The sequence below is a fragment of the Dermacentor albipictus genome, chromosome 2, assembly GCF_038994185.2.
Source record: "Dermacentor albipictus isolate Rhodes 1998 colony chromosome 2, USDA_Dalb.pri_finalv2, whole genome shotgun sequence".
In the NCBI taxonomy this organism is placed as follows: domain Eukaryota; kingdom Metazoa; phylum Arthropoda; class Arachnida; order Ixodida; family Ixodidae; genus Dermacentor; species Dermacentor albipictus.
In genome coordinates, this window is record NC_091822.1 from 60,816,276 (window position 1) to 60,829,118 (window position 12,843).

The following is a 12,843-nucleotide window of genomic DNA, read 5'->3' on the forward strand; positions in this document are numbered from 1 at the left end:
CCTCTGCTGTAGGGAAATTCCAAGTAAATATATCTTTACGAAAGCAACATTACATAGGAAAAGCCTTTAAGTAAGGTTTCTGTAATGCTAGTTGTACGAAAAAATTCCCTCCTGAAAACTTTACCTTTTTTTTTTTTACTGGTCAATTATTTGGGAATTTTTACGGGCTTCTCCGTTCCCCAAAAGTCAGCCAGCAACAGTTTTACATTGGTGATGGCTACCAATGCATTTCTTGATGTATGTGCCACTGTTTGCATGCAAATTTCTGTTTGTTTTAGACAAAACTTACACTCTTAACTAATGATACAGCTTGTGGGGGTCCTACTGTCTAATCTTGCAATCGTGCTTGCTCCCTATGCATAGTGGCCCTGCCGTAGTTAAAAGTGGTGGGCACGAATTCACATCCCTTTGTCTTGCTGCCCACGTCCCTACATGCTGTTTCTGGAACCCTGCTTGTCGAACACAAAGGCACCATAGCTCAGAAACTCAAATTTCTGCAAGAAACACTTGTAAGACTTAATTCCTGATCAGTTCTGGTTTGCGTTTGGTAGACTGAATGTTTTCAGTAGAACCTTGTTCATATGTTTTTAAGATTAAAGTGAGAAAAGAACATACTAACCATACAAGACTCCGGCTCCCCAGCTCCGGCGAGACGCTCGGCCGCCGCGACAGCGAAAACTACCGGTCGCTGCTATCTCGAGTGCACACGACAACATTAGGCACACAGACCTGTTCAGCGGTCAGCGAACCCGCTGTGGAACTCCACTGCCTACCTCAATCAACGCAGCAAGGTGAGAGCTTCCCGAGGACCCCACATTTTTGGAGATCCGATGCTCTCCGGCTGAGCCGTCAGCCTTCCTTTCTGGCAGCGGCGCAGCCGCCGCACTATGCCTTGCGCGGCCACTTCCCAGACTCCAGCATGCAGGTCACAGTGTCTGCAGAGGACTTGAACCCGTCCGAATACAACCCCCGGGACTGGAAGCATGTCCTGTCCATGCACGCGTCCCGTCGGAACACGACCGGAGCCTCCAAATCGTCTCCTGCATGCCCAGGATCCAGCATGGGGACGCCACAGAACGCAAACGCCACGACGCCATCGCCGCCCGCGTTCCAGCCTCGCCAAGAACAGCTGTGCGCTGCGAGAGCAGCAGCGTTCAAAGGTCGCCAACTCGCGCCGTTGCCTGCCGACGCTTACAAAATTGTCTACGGATCGCAGGGAGGGCTCGCGCTTCTCGACATCCCACCGCGCTCGCTACTCGCCACAATCATGCAAGCAGCGCAGCTACAAGGCCAACAAGACATCCAGATCCGAGTACATCCCACCAACAACACGTGCACCATCGCCACCACGTGCCAAGGGACCGCCCTCAAACTCGTCAATCTCGAGGAAATTACACTACACGATCGAAAATATGCTATCACAGCCTACATCACCCCTCCAGCCGGGGCGGTGCGCGGAGTGATCACGAATGCATTTTGGGATGAAACCCCCAGCGAGGTCATCGCAGACCTTCAGGCCCGAAATTCCGAAGTCCCCATCATTGATGCCTGACGTATGGGGAAAACACGCTCAATCCTTATCACCTTCGCCTACGGACCAGTTCCGAGGAAAATCATCTAAGGCGGCGGTGTCCACCTATACACAGTCTACCGGGGACACATCGACGCTTGTGCGAACTGCAGAAAACCAGGACATCGAGCAGATGTATGTACCCTGCCCCGCTCCCACCAATGCCCAAGATGTGGCGAAACTCATGAAAGAGTGGACCCCCCAACCTGCGCTCCACAATGCATTCTCTGCGGTGGAGGACACATGATTGGAACAAGTGGATGCAAAGCAAATCGAAGAAGTCCTACTACACGCCAGCCGCGATCCACTCAAAAGAAGACAGAACATCGACAACACCATCGATCCAGTCCCAGCCCGCGTCGACGCTCCGGCAGCCCAGCTTCTCGCCCTTCGGACGCTCGACATCTCACATGGGCCGACCTGGTCGCCGGAAGACATAACCCCCCGCTCACCCAGACTCCCGAAGCGCTGCAACAGGAACGGGAACTCCAGGCCCTCAAGGAAGAGGTAAGTCGCCTTGCTTCCCTCGTCCATACCCAACCCCCGACACAATCAGGCCTCCCTAACTCCACTCCACCCCCCGAGACGGAATCTCCCAGCACACCTCCCACGAAAAAACAGCGAACCACACAGGAAATACCACCCCCTCAGTTGACAGACATAGATGCCAAACTCGCAGCGCTTGAGGCTAAATTCGATCGTAAACTACAAGAACTCGAAACACGCCTCGAGACTAAACTCACTCACCTCGTAGAAACCCTCACGGAGAAATTAGGGCACTGCATGGATGTTATGCTTAACAAGATGCTCGAAAACATAGAACACCGCATCACACAAATGCGTCCTTCCATACCCTCGCAACCCACCCTTCAGCCTACACAATTCACCCCTCTTGTCCAACACATTCCAATGGACACGCAACTAACCCCCCCTCTCCGCCCCCCCACGCTCCAGTATGGCGGCGCGGGGAAATAATTACCTACAAATTCTAACTTGGAATTGCCGTGGCTTCCGGGGCAAGCGTGCACCTCTGCAGCTTTTACTTCCCACACTCACTCCTCAGCTCCAAATACTTTTACTCCAAGACGCTGCACATTGCGCAACACTTCCCAGCTACACCTCGGTACATTCGGACGCCACAGACAAACCCAGGGCGTCCACACTCATACACCGTAGCATCACTCACAGGGTACACCATATCGCTTCAGAGACGCCCTGCGTGATCACTGAAATCATACACCATAAACACGCGTTACCATCCATATTTATTGTCAACATTTATCACCTCCCATCACACCCGATGGCGTCTCTAGAGTCCCTACTTCGATCGGTGCACTGGCTGGCAGGAAAGCACCCCCTGTTAGTCGGCGGAGACTTCAACAGTCAACATACAGACTGGGGATACAAAACAACAACACACCGAGGTCGCAGGCTCTGGCTGCTCCTCCAGAACCTCCACCTCACCGTACACAACAACTTCCTGACGCCCACTCTGATCAGAAATAGCGTCAGCATGGACACCAGCCCGGACCTGGTGCTGACCCACTCCCTCCGAAGCGTCACCTGGACCAGAACACAATACACACTAGGCAGCGATCATTACATTATACAGGTCACTGTCCCATACAAACAACCCCGTCACACTTATATGACACAAACTCATAAACTGGGACTCTCTCCGCACCACTCCGGCGGCCCGCTCTGACACCCCTATTTCCGATATTGACACCTGGGTGAAATCACTCCAGGATGACGTCCAATGCAACACAAAACTCATTGAAACCCCTACAGAAACCCCTACATTAGACACCCGACTGGCCCACCTCTGGGAGGCCTATCACAGCCTCCTAGAACGGTGGAAGAGGAATAAGCTAAACAGGACACTTAAAAAGCGGCTGGCCGCGCTGCAAACCCAAATCCAACAACATTCTGAGGAGCTCTGCTGGTCCAACTGGGGCCAGATATGCGACGGCATTGCTGGGAACCTGTCCACCAAGCGGACCTGGCAACTCCTCCGCCACCTTATAGATCCGACGCAGACAAAAACAGCAACACAACACCATGTAACAAGACTCGTCCACGCACACATGGACAACCCTGACAGCCTTATAGATACACTTCAAAAAACCTACACCTCCCCAGGCTCACCGACTCGCTTACCTCCCTACACCGGGCAGCCCAACCCCACACTCGACACGGACATAACGGAGACGGAAGTCAGAGCGGCCCTCCTGACTCTCCGTACCAGCTCCGCACCTGGCGCTGACCAGGTAACCAAATCTATGCTTCGTAATCTGGATGATCAATCCATCACATAGATTACGGACTACTTCAACCAGTGTTGGAGGGAGGGCACCCTCCCCCAGTCCTGGCGTCATGTGAAGGTTATTTTCATACCCAAACCCAACAGACCACTTACACTCCAAAACCTTCGCCCGATCTCGCTAACCTCATGCCTCGGAAAGCTTTTCGAGCATGTAGTATTATTGAGACTCACACAACACATGGCGGAAAACGACCTTTACCCTCACAGCATGGTGGGCTTCCGCCCCCATTTATCCGCGCAGGATGCCATGCTACAACTTACGCATGACATTTTCAACCCCCTTATCCCGGGTCACACAAAGGCAGTCTTGGCTTTGGACCTCTCCAAAGCCTTTGATAGCGTAGAACACCATGCGATCATGACTGCCCTCTCGCCACTGAATGTGGGTGCACGTACGTACACCTACATTCAAGCATTCCTGACCGACCGCACGGCTCAGATACACTTTGGCCCACTCACCCCCTCTCTTTTACTTTACGGAGTGTTGGCACCCCGCAAGGGTCCGTTCTGTCCCCCTTTCTATTTAATATCACCCTAATCCCCCTGGCCCGACAATTGGCAATCATACCCCATCTCAAACACACCCTCTATGCCGACGACATCACGCTGTGGACTACCCACAGCAGTGACGGTGGCATAGAGGACACTCTCCAATCTGCAGCCACCCTGACCCAAAATTATGCTGCCAGTATCGGTCTTTCTTGCTCCCCAGAAAAGTCCGAACTACTACTCATCAGACCTCGTAATCGCTGCTCCCCATGCTCCCCCATCACGATCGAGCTGGATGGACGCCCAGTGCCGGAGGTTGAAACCCTCCGAATACTGGGACTCCATATCCAGAGTGATGGTAAAAACACCACCACCCTGAAGAAACTCAAGCAGATTGCAGGTGCGATTTCGCATCTCATTCGCCGGGTTTCAGCCCCCCACAGAGGCATGAAGGAGTGCGACCTATGTCGCCTCATCCATGCCTTCGTCCTCAGCCGTGTGCTTTACACGACCCCATATTTACACTTATCCCGACACGGTACTAATGCCCTAGATGCATTAATACGCAAGGCGTACAAAGTAGCACTAAAACTACCCATTAATACACCCACAGACAGACTACTCGGCCTGGGCCTCCACAACACTATCGGGGAACTTGTAGAAACCCACCGACAGGCGCAATACATTCGCCTGACACGAACATCGACTGGGCGGCACATCCTGGACTCCCTCGGGATCCGGATACCGGCAAACGGCCCTACACAACTCGCCACCCCACGCCACATCCACCGGGAGCTGCTTATTAAGCCACTCCCGAGGAACATGCATCCACAACACCACGAGGCGTGCCGCCGAGCTCGAGCTAAGGCGCTCCATCGCTATTACGGCCCCGAACCAGACGCCGTATGGGTGGACGCCGCATGCATGGGAGAGCAAGCGGTTGCCGCCGTGGTGGACTCCTCCCTCTCCCCACTCATCACACTACCCCTCCCCCCACACACTTCCCCAGAAGCTGCAGAGGAAGCTGCGATTGCCATTGCTATCACCCATACGGAAGCCCGGTACATAATAACAGATTCAAAAACAGCTATAATAAATTTTGCACGAGGCCGAGTCCACGTTCCTGCTTTTTGCATACTGGACTCGCCCGTTGCACCTCCACCCTGCCATGTGGAGCTGATATGGGTGCCTGCGCACTCCGGGAGTCCCGGAAACGAGGCTGCCAACCTTTTAGCCCGAGGTTCTATTAACCGGGCTAAGGTGGCCTCCGATCCGGGATTCACGAAGGAGCGCATGCACTCTTTCAACGATCTGACGCAGGCTTGTAGAGCAGCACGTCAGATCTACCCCCCACCTCCCCCATCCCTAGACAACAGGCATGCGACACTGTGGAGGCGACTCCAGACCCACACACTCCCTTCCCCTCTCACCCTATCCCATTACCATCCCTCTTTCCTCACGCCCGCCTGCGCCCTCTTTCCCGAACCGTTCGCATCCGCCATCCACATCCTCTTGCTTTGCCCGGCGGACCCTCCCCTGCGGGGCCTGGAGCACCTGACATCGTGGGAGGACTGGGAGACCGTGCTCCGCTCTGAGGACCCGGCAACGCAGACCATCGCGACCAGCCGGGCTGCCAGTGTTATGGATCTGCGGAACATAAACACCTGAGTGGACTATGGTCGTGCTGGGGCCCAGGGGCCTATGTGGCCCGAACACCTCTGTTTAAATAAAGTTTTTAACAACAACAACCATACAAATGTATGATCAGAATCACTAAAAAATTTGGCAGACATCTGTAATTTACATCTACATCTACGAAGCCAGGTGCTTGGGTGGGAATGGAATTAACGACGTCTACTATACCAAATTTCATACTTACGTGATTAATATTTAGCCGCAGTATCATGTTGTGCTTGCATATGAGCTGAATCAGAGCTTAAATTAACACCAAAATGGCATTTTTTTCCCGACACGCACTTGCATGCGGTTGCATAGACATTTTGGTCTCGTTATAAAGTGCAGTTTTTCGCCTTCGAAATTCCCACCAGATCGGGTTCCACTCAGTCATTGGCCATTTAGAAAATGTGCCGCCCCAAAAAAATGTACCAGCATGCCTTCCTATTCGTTACTGGGTGCACATGACTTGAGGGCGTCACCCGATTGGTGGAAGTTCATGTTTGCTGTTTGCTCCGCTCTCTGTGCCGCACATGGACATACACCATTTTTTCCCTGTGCCAGCAAGGAAGCGCGCAGCGTTGTCGTAACCGCAGCAGAAATTTCTCACAAGGCACAAGTTTGATGCAAAAGAAGTATGATGAATGCTGAATGAAAACTTCAGAGAAGGCCATGTGGCATCGCAAAACGCCCGGGATGTTGCACCCTCCGCACTCGGTGATGAAGTCTTCAATACCACCAAGCTAGGCCTAATGAGCGTGTCGTCTGCCACAGAGAGTGCGATAAGTTCCATCAGCTGCCAACATTTTGAGTAGAGTTCACGTGCGTCAAGACACGATCTATCAGCAACCCTCAGACTTGGAAGATAAAAAAAAAGGAAGCTAAAAAAAGAAACTATTGCGGTTGTCCGCTCTAGCAATGGTCCAGATGGCATGGCTCGTCCATGTGATGGGACTACGTTCGCAATCGTAAATTTAGATGCAGTGAATGCTTTATTATCACTTGCCAAATACAAAACCTGCAACTTTGATCTGCAAGTCTGCAAGGATAAATGTGAATACTCACTCTGAAGTTGCATTTGTTGTGTGCAAACTATGGCACGACTCTGTCGACATGGAACTCCCTGCAGGTTCATAGGTATAACAAAATGAACCCGTTCACTGTGAATGTTCTGGTTGGCCCATGCCATGCAGGCTATCAGGAACAGACAGACTGCTCTCAAGGACGTGTTTTCATTGATGGACATTAGCCATTGTGGCTGATCTCCATGCAAGAACATGGCAAAGCTGTGTGAAGACAAAAGTTTGTGTTTGCAGCTGATTGTGCGGCACATACCCTACCTAACACGCAACTGTGCGCGCTTGGTTTGCGAACATTACGCTGTGCTGAACGTGAGCCACCCCAGGAACATTGCGGCGCCGTATCATAGGTGATGAATGACCCACAGACATCCATCCCGCATTGGTGTCGGCACTGTAATAGAGCTTTTTAGCGACTTGGGATCGACTTTGTTTTTTCGAGCAACTTCTGTGCTGCGTGTGAGTTGGGTCCAAAGGAGAGTGACCCTTGCTGTGAAGAATGGAAGGATGGCCACCACTGTGTGAAGAACACAAAAAGGCTGGGGAGATGGTTCGAGAGGCTGCTCTTACTATGGTCAGGAGATCCCTTGAGCGACACTATCTGCGCAATACCATATTGCTTTGTGACAGTGACAGCCGCAGTTATCTTGCATTGCAAGAAGACAAAGTGTATGGGTACGTCTTAACTGAAAGAGAAGGCTGTGCGAACCATCTGCAGAAATGCATGGGGATAGCGGTATGCAAATTGGTTGCAAAGCACAGAAGCCTGAGAGCCTTAATGCAAAGGGCCCTTCGGCTGGGAACCTGATCTCCATGCTCAGCTGCTACTATGGATGGGCCTACAATGGAGACGTGGATGTCACGCGGAAAGCAGTGATGGCCACATATCATCACATTACGTCTTTTGACAACGTGGCTAACCACACTCTTTGCCCAACAAGCCCAAGCTCCTGGTGCAAGCAAAATGCTGCAAAGGCGAAGGGTAAGCCTTCACCTGAACATCCTCACAAGCTTCCTCCTCATGTTTTTCAGGCCTTGCTTCCCTTATATGAGCACTTCTCGTACAGAAAGCTGCTTCAACGATGTTAGTATGGGAAAATGCAGAATAGCAACGACAGCCTGCATGCAATGATGTAGGCACTGGTGTCAAAGGAGGGTCAGGCTTTGTTCACAGTTGAGTCTGCTGTGGCTGAGGCAGTATTGAAGTTCAATGCTGACAATGTAAAGGCTTCAGAAAACATGCTGAAAGAACTCAGTATCAGTACGTATCAGAACTCAGTCAGTGTTTGTGTTCTCTTTATTGTGCACAGTGCCATTTCTGTAGAAGGTACAGTCCCCATCAAGCCGAATTCATTTAACTTTTTGTCTAGTCCTGTCATCTGTACATGTATAGATGCAAATAAACTTGAATTGAAAATCCCAGCAGGCCAATACCCCTGACAACACGTGCACACTAAACCCCTTTGAACTAAAGTCGTTTACTTTGCACTGAAGGACCCCTTATGAAAAAGAGTTTCGCCAGTGACACACGGTACGGTGCAGTCCCCTTTACATGTTTTCAGTAAACGCTGTAGCAAAACAAAAGCAGCTGCTTGTTTAAACTGAAACTGACAAAATGCTAAAAAATTGTGCTTCTGGTCAATACAAAACAAAAATGAAGAAAGCATAAAACATGCAGACGAAGCTGCTCGAACAGATTACGGTGATGTGACGATGGCAACATCTGTGACAGGGCCAGTTGCATGCATTTGAAGCCATGGTTGCAATAAAAGATCCCTGAAAGACAAATCAGGCATCTTGCAACTGTAAAAAACATTTTTTGGAAGCAATAAGATCACCAAGACTACAAAGTGCTTCAATAACATTTCTGTTCATGGGCTGCCCGCAAGGCTATGCTTTCATGTCCCTAAAGTAGCTTGGATATCCCCCTTTCCGCAAGGGACCCTTACTAGAAAGGAGCTACTCCTTTGTGATGTGTCACCTCGTGTGAACGCCTTTCCAGTAGATGTCGCTTTGTTTAAAGGACTTACTGGCACCCGTGTGTCATGAGTATTAGTGACAGCTGCATGACAGAAAAGGATCCAAACCGGTCAGTGGCATCAGCCAAGAAGCATGAATCAACGAAAAACTTGCACTGATCCCTGAAAAAGGCACGCAGGTCCCAAAGGTCAACCAGACTACACGCCTGGTGTTTATTTACTAGGCTGTTTCAGCTGTAAATATGTGAATTAAAATATCCTTTGTTTGTTTTTCTCAATTTTCTCAAAACACTTATTGGTCACATTACCAGTTTCTCGAAGTACTCTATTTACTTGCGTAATGATCGCACTCGCATAATGATCGGACCCCTGAATTTTGTTGTTAAAATTCTACTTTTTTTTCTTTCCCGCGTAATGATCGCACCCCGAAGTTGCCGTAGCGATATGTTGTGTGCCAACTCTAGCTAATGGTGATCGTGCTTACTATCTGTCGAATGCTGTGTGAACTGAACGACTCTTCAAGACATACGAAGCGGTCTACACGCACTAAGATTCTTATTAAGCAGATGCCACATTTCATTCCCTTCATCACTTTCTACACTTCCGTGAAAGAAAGCTACATCCAAGCTTGCCTTGGTTTTATTATTTGTAGGCTTTATAATGGTTGTGGTCAACAACAACAAAAAAGGTGCCTTTCGATTCCTCTTGTCTGCACTCGGGGTCACGCAACAAATTGCAAGCGTCAACGATAGTAGCCACATGTACACTGATACATTAGAAATGTACTCTATTCGTACGCTGACACTTGTAACACGGCTAAGACATTCGCCCACCGTTAGCGGAAATGATATTAGGATAGTAGTAAAGACAAATGCTGCAGTTTTCGCAGCATGCGCGCCATGTGTTTTAATGTCACTGGCAGCTAAGCGTGCCCATCTCTGTTTCTGTCCCCTCAAAGTGGACATGGCTAGGTTATTGCCGCCAACTCGCTGGTGTTACTTATATTATTCATTACTAATATGGAAGAAACTGTTTCAATGCACATAATGTATTCACGAGAAGAAAAAAATCTAGTTCGGTGCGTTCGGCTTGCTCCGCCGGCCGCCATTTTTGTTTTGGTGTCCCGCACTGTTACAGTGGCGGCCACCTGTTTGTTGACCTGTTGTCATCCCGCAGCAAAAGTGGGATAAAAGAGAAAAATTTTCCTTTTCGTGGAAAATTTAGTCCGCGTTATGATCACACCCCTGAATTTGTGACAATTTTTTTGACAAAAAAGTGTGATCATTATGCGAGTAAATACAGTAATATCTTGTGATCTATAACAGCTAGAGTTGTTAAAGCCTAATCTGTGTGTCGGATAGGGCTGGGAGCAGATATTTAATTTTCTAATTTATTTAATTTTTTTCAATTTTCTAACAACTTAGCCAGCGCATCTCTAGCTTTCTCCTGCAGTCACCACAGGGGGAGAGAGTTGTTCGCCTAGTGCTCAATCACAACACCGAAACCTTCAGATGCCCTGAAGCTCCCACACAACAGAACTTGTTGGCAGGTTCAGCTATTTGCTTACTCACACACAACTCTAGACGATGTTACGAAGAATGCCTTCAGCGGAATAAAGCTTTATCCTTTGCATTGTTGCTATTGCCAATCTTCACAACTTCAGCAGTAGCCCTAGATGTTTGATAAAATTTGACTAAATATTTATTTTAGCTCTGTAAGTGCCATATTTATGACTGATAAGCTTTTGAAAGTTATGTCTGCATGAAAGGTTTGAAAAGTTTTTTTAATCTGATATATTTACTGCTGTTCAGCTATGAACGTGCCATGCAACTCGGTTGCGTGAGTTCACATGCCCATTGTAGTGGCTCCAAAATCTGATCACCGATAACCACCGATCACAAAAGCAGCCATAACAGTCAGACAGCTGTTAATTTCAAAATGAAAAAAAAAAATGCTATCGCGTTTACAACATCGTTGTTGATCATGCCCTCTTACTCAGGGTGTCTACCAACCGGGAAAACCGGGAATTCTCAGGGAATTTGAACAGTCTGGAAAAACTCAGGGAAAACTCAGGGAATTTGTGCTTCTATCAGGGAAAATTAGCTGTAACTTTATTGAAAGGGAACGAAAGTCGTGTTAATGCTGGCTTCAGTAACAGAGGAATCGCAACGAATCGTCATTGACGCCGTGTCATCGGCACGATGTATTGCCAGAGTAGTTAACGACCGATTTTCTAGACGCCCGATTTTCGGACATGCCCGATAATTTGCATGGTTTTGCGGCACCACCACGTACTCCATATAGTCAATGTATATTGCCCTGACTGCAGGTCTGAAATGGCATTAATCAAAGCCGCCACCGCCGCTATTTTGATTATCTCGTCGCCTCGAACCGGCACTCTCGCAGGCAGATCCGCTGGCAGCCGTAACCACCACCGAGGCAACGTTAGGCCTAGCTGCTTCTATGTTCGCTATTAAGCTTCTTGCCGTGCGGTGCCGTGTTTTTCATTGAAAGAATTCGCCGCTATCACCAATGGCACCGACTCCGCCTTTGTAATCCTCGCAATTGGCTTTGAAGCTCGCAGAGCACAGCGCGTTGCGTAATGCCAGTCTCCGAAATTTAGCTTCGCCTCAGTACACTAGTGTTAGGCGGTAAAGCATAACAAGCGTGGGAAGGGGGCAATTGTCACGGGACACAGTATGTATTCCTTAATTACACATGCGTGCACCGCGTCTCCTGTCACAGTACAAGCCCTGATATGCCTAATAAGCGTACTGGCAGGCCTTCAGAGCTTTTTCAGTCGTGCCTGTGGTAATTTTAGCCATTAAAGGCAGTTAAAGACATGCATTAATTTTTTTCAGACTGCCCTTTTTTTTTCAATTGTTTTGCGGCCCCTCGGAAGTCCGAAAAATCAAATGTTGGCTCTACAACTGACCAAGAGGATGCTTCAGATGATCCATGTGGTGAAAGCGTGGTAGAAGGAGGATGAGAACAGAAAGGACCGACGCACTAAGGAATTAACGGGAAAGGAAGGGTGCCGCCACCTTTTTGAAGGAGCTTGAGCTAAAAAAACTAAGTGTTGACTGACGCTGAGACACAGGTGTCCCTCATCCAAACCAAAATAAATTGTTTAAGCAGTGAAACCCAACACTGAGATGTGTACGAGCTGAGAGTATGTCAGGACAGTTGAGGTTGACTTCCCAGCTGCTGAGAGAGAACCTTAGTTGTGACAAAGTTCAGGACCTCATACAGATGAGCTTGCTATCAGTTGATAGAAATAGCTTATATTAAAAAATATTTACTAATGTATGCATCTCCTTTTCATTCGTATTTGAAAATGTTTGACTCAATTTGGAATGGGGTTTACCATTTCTTTCGCTGTGCATTTTACTATCACCTTCCTTCTGTTTTCTTTTTAAATAAAATATATATTACTCCTTACTATTCAAACTGGATTAAGTCATTTTTTTGTTTCAGCATGCTTACTAGAGAGTGACAGCATCGGGCAACGTGGTGTCAGCCTGTCTTGACATAAAACAATGTTCTGGCTCATTCAGGGAATTTCGCAAAGGTGCTCAGGGAAAACCTGGAAAACTCGGGGAATTTGGAAATGTCAACTTGGTAGACACCCTGTTACTGCTTGCGAGTGAGGGACTCTGAGAGTATGATGCGGCTGAAAGGTGTGGTGAGCTCTGTTGTTGGCCTTGACCCTGTTGTGTGTCCGCT

The 12,843-nt window shown here is 48.9% G+C and overlaps 1 protein-coding gene across 3 annotated transcripts in view; it reads left to right on the plus strand.

Moving 5' to 3' along the window:
- Positions 1–12,843, plus strand: part of LOC135909001 (sphingomyelin phosphodiesterase 4) — a 178,151-nt gene that overhangs the window by 49,063 nt on the left and 116,245 nt on the right. The gene's annotated exons all lie outside the window — the stretch shown is intronic.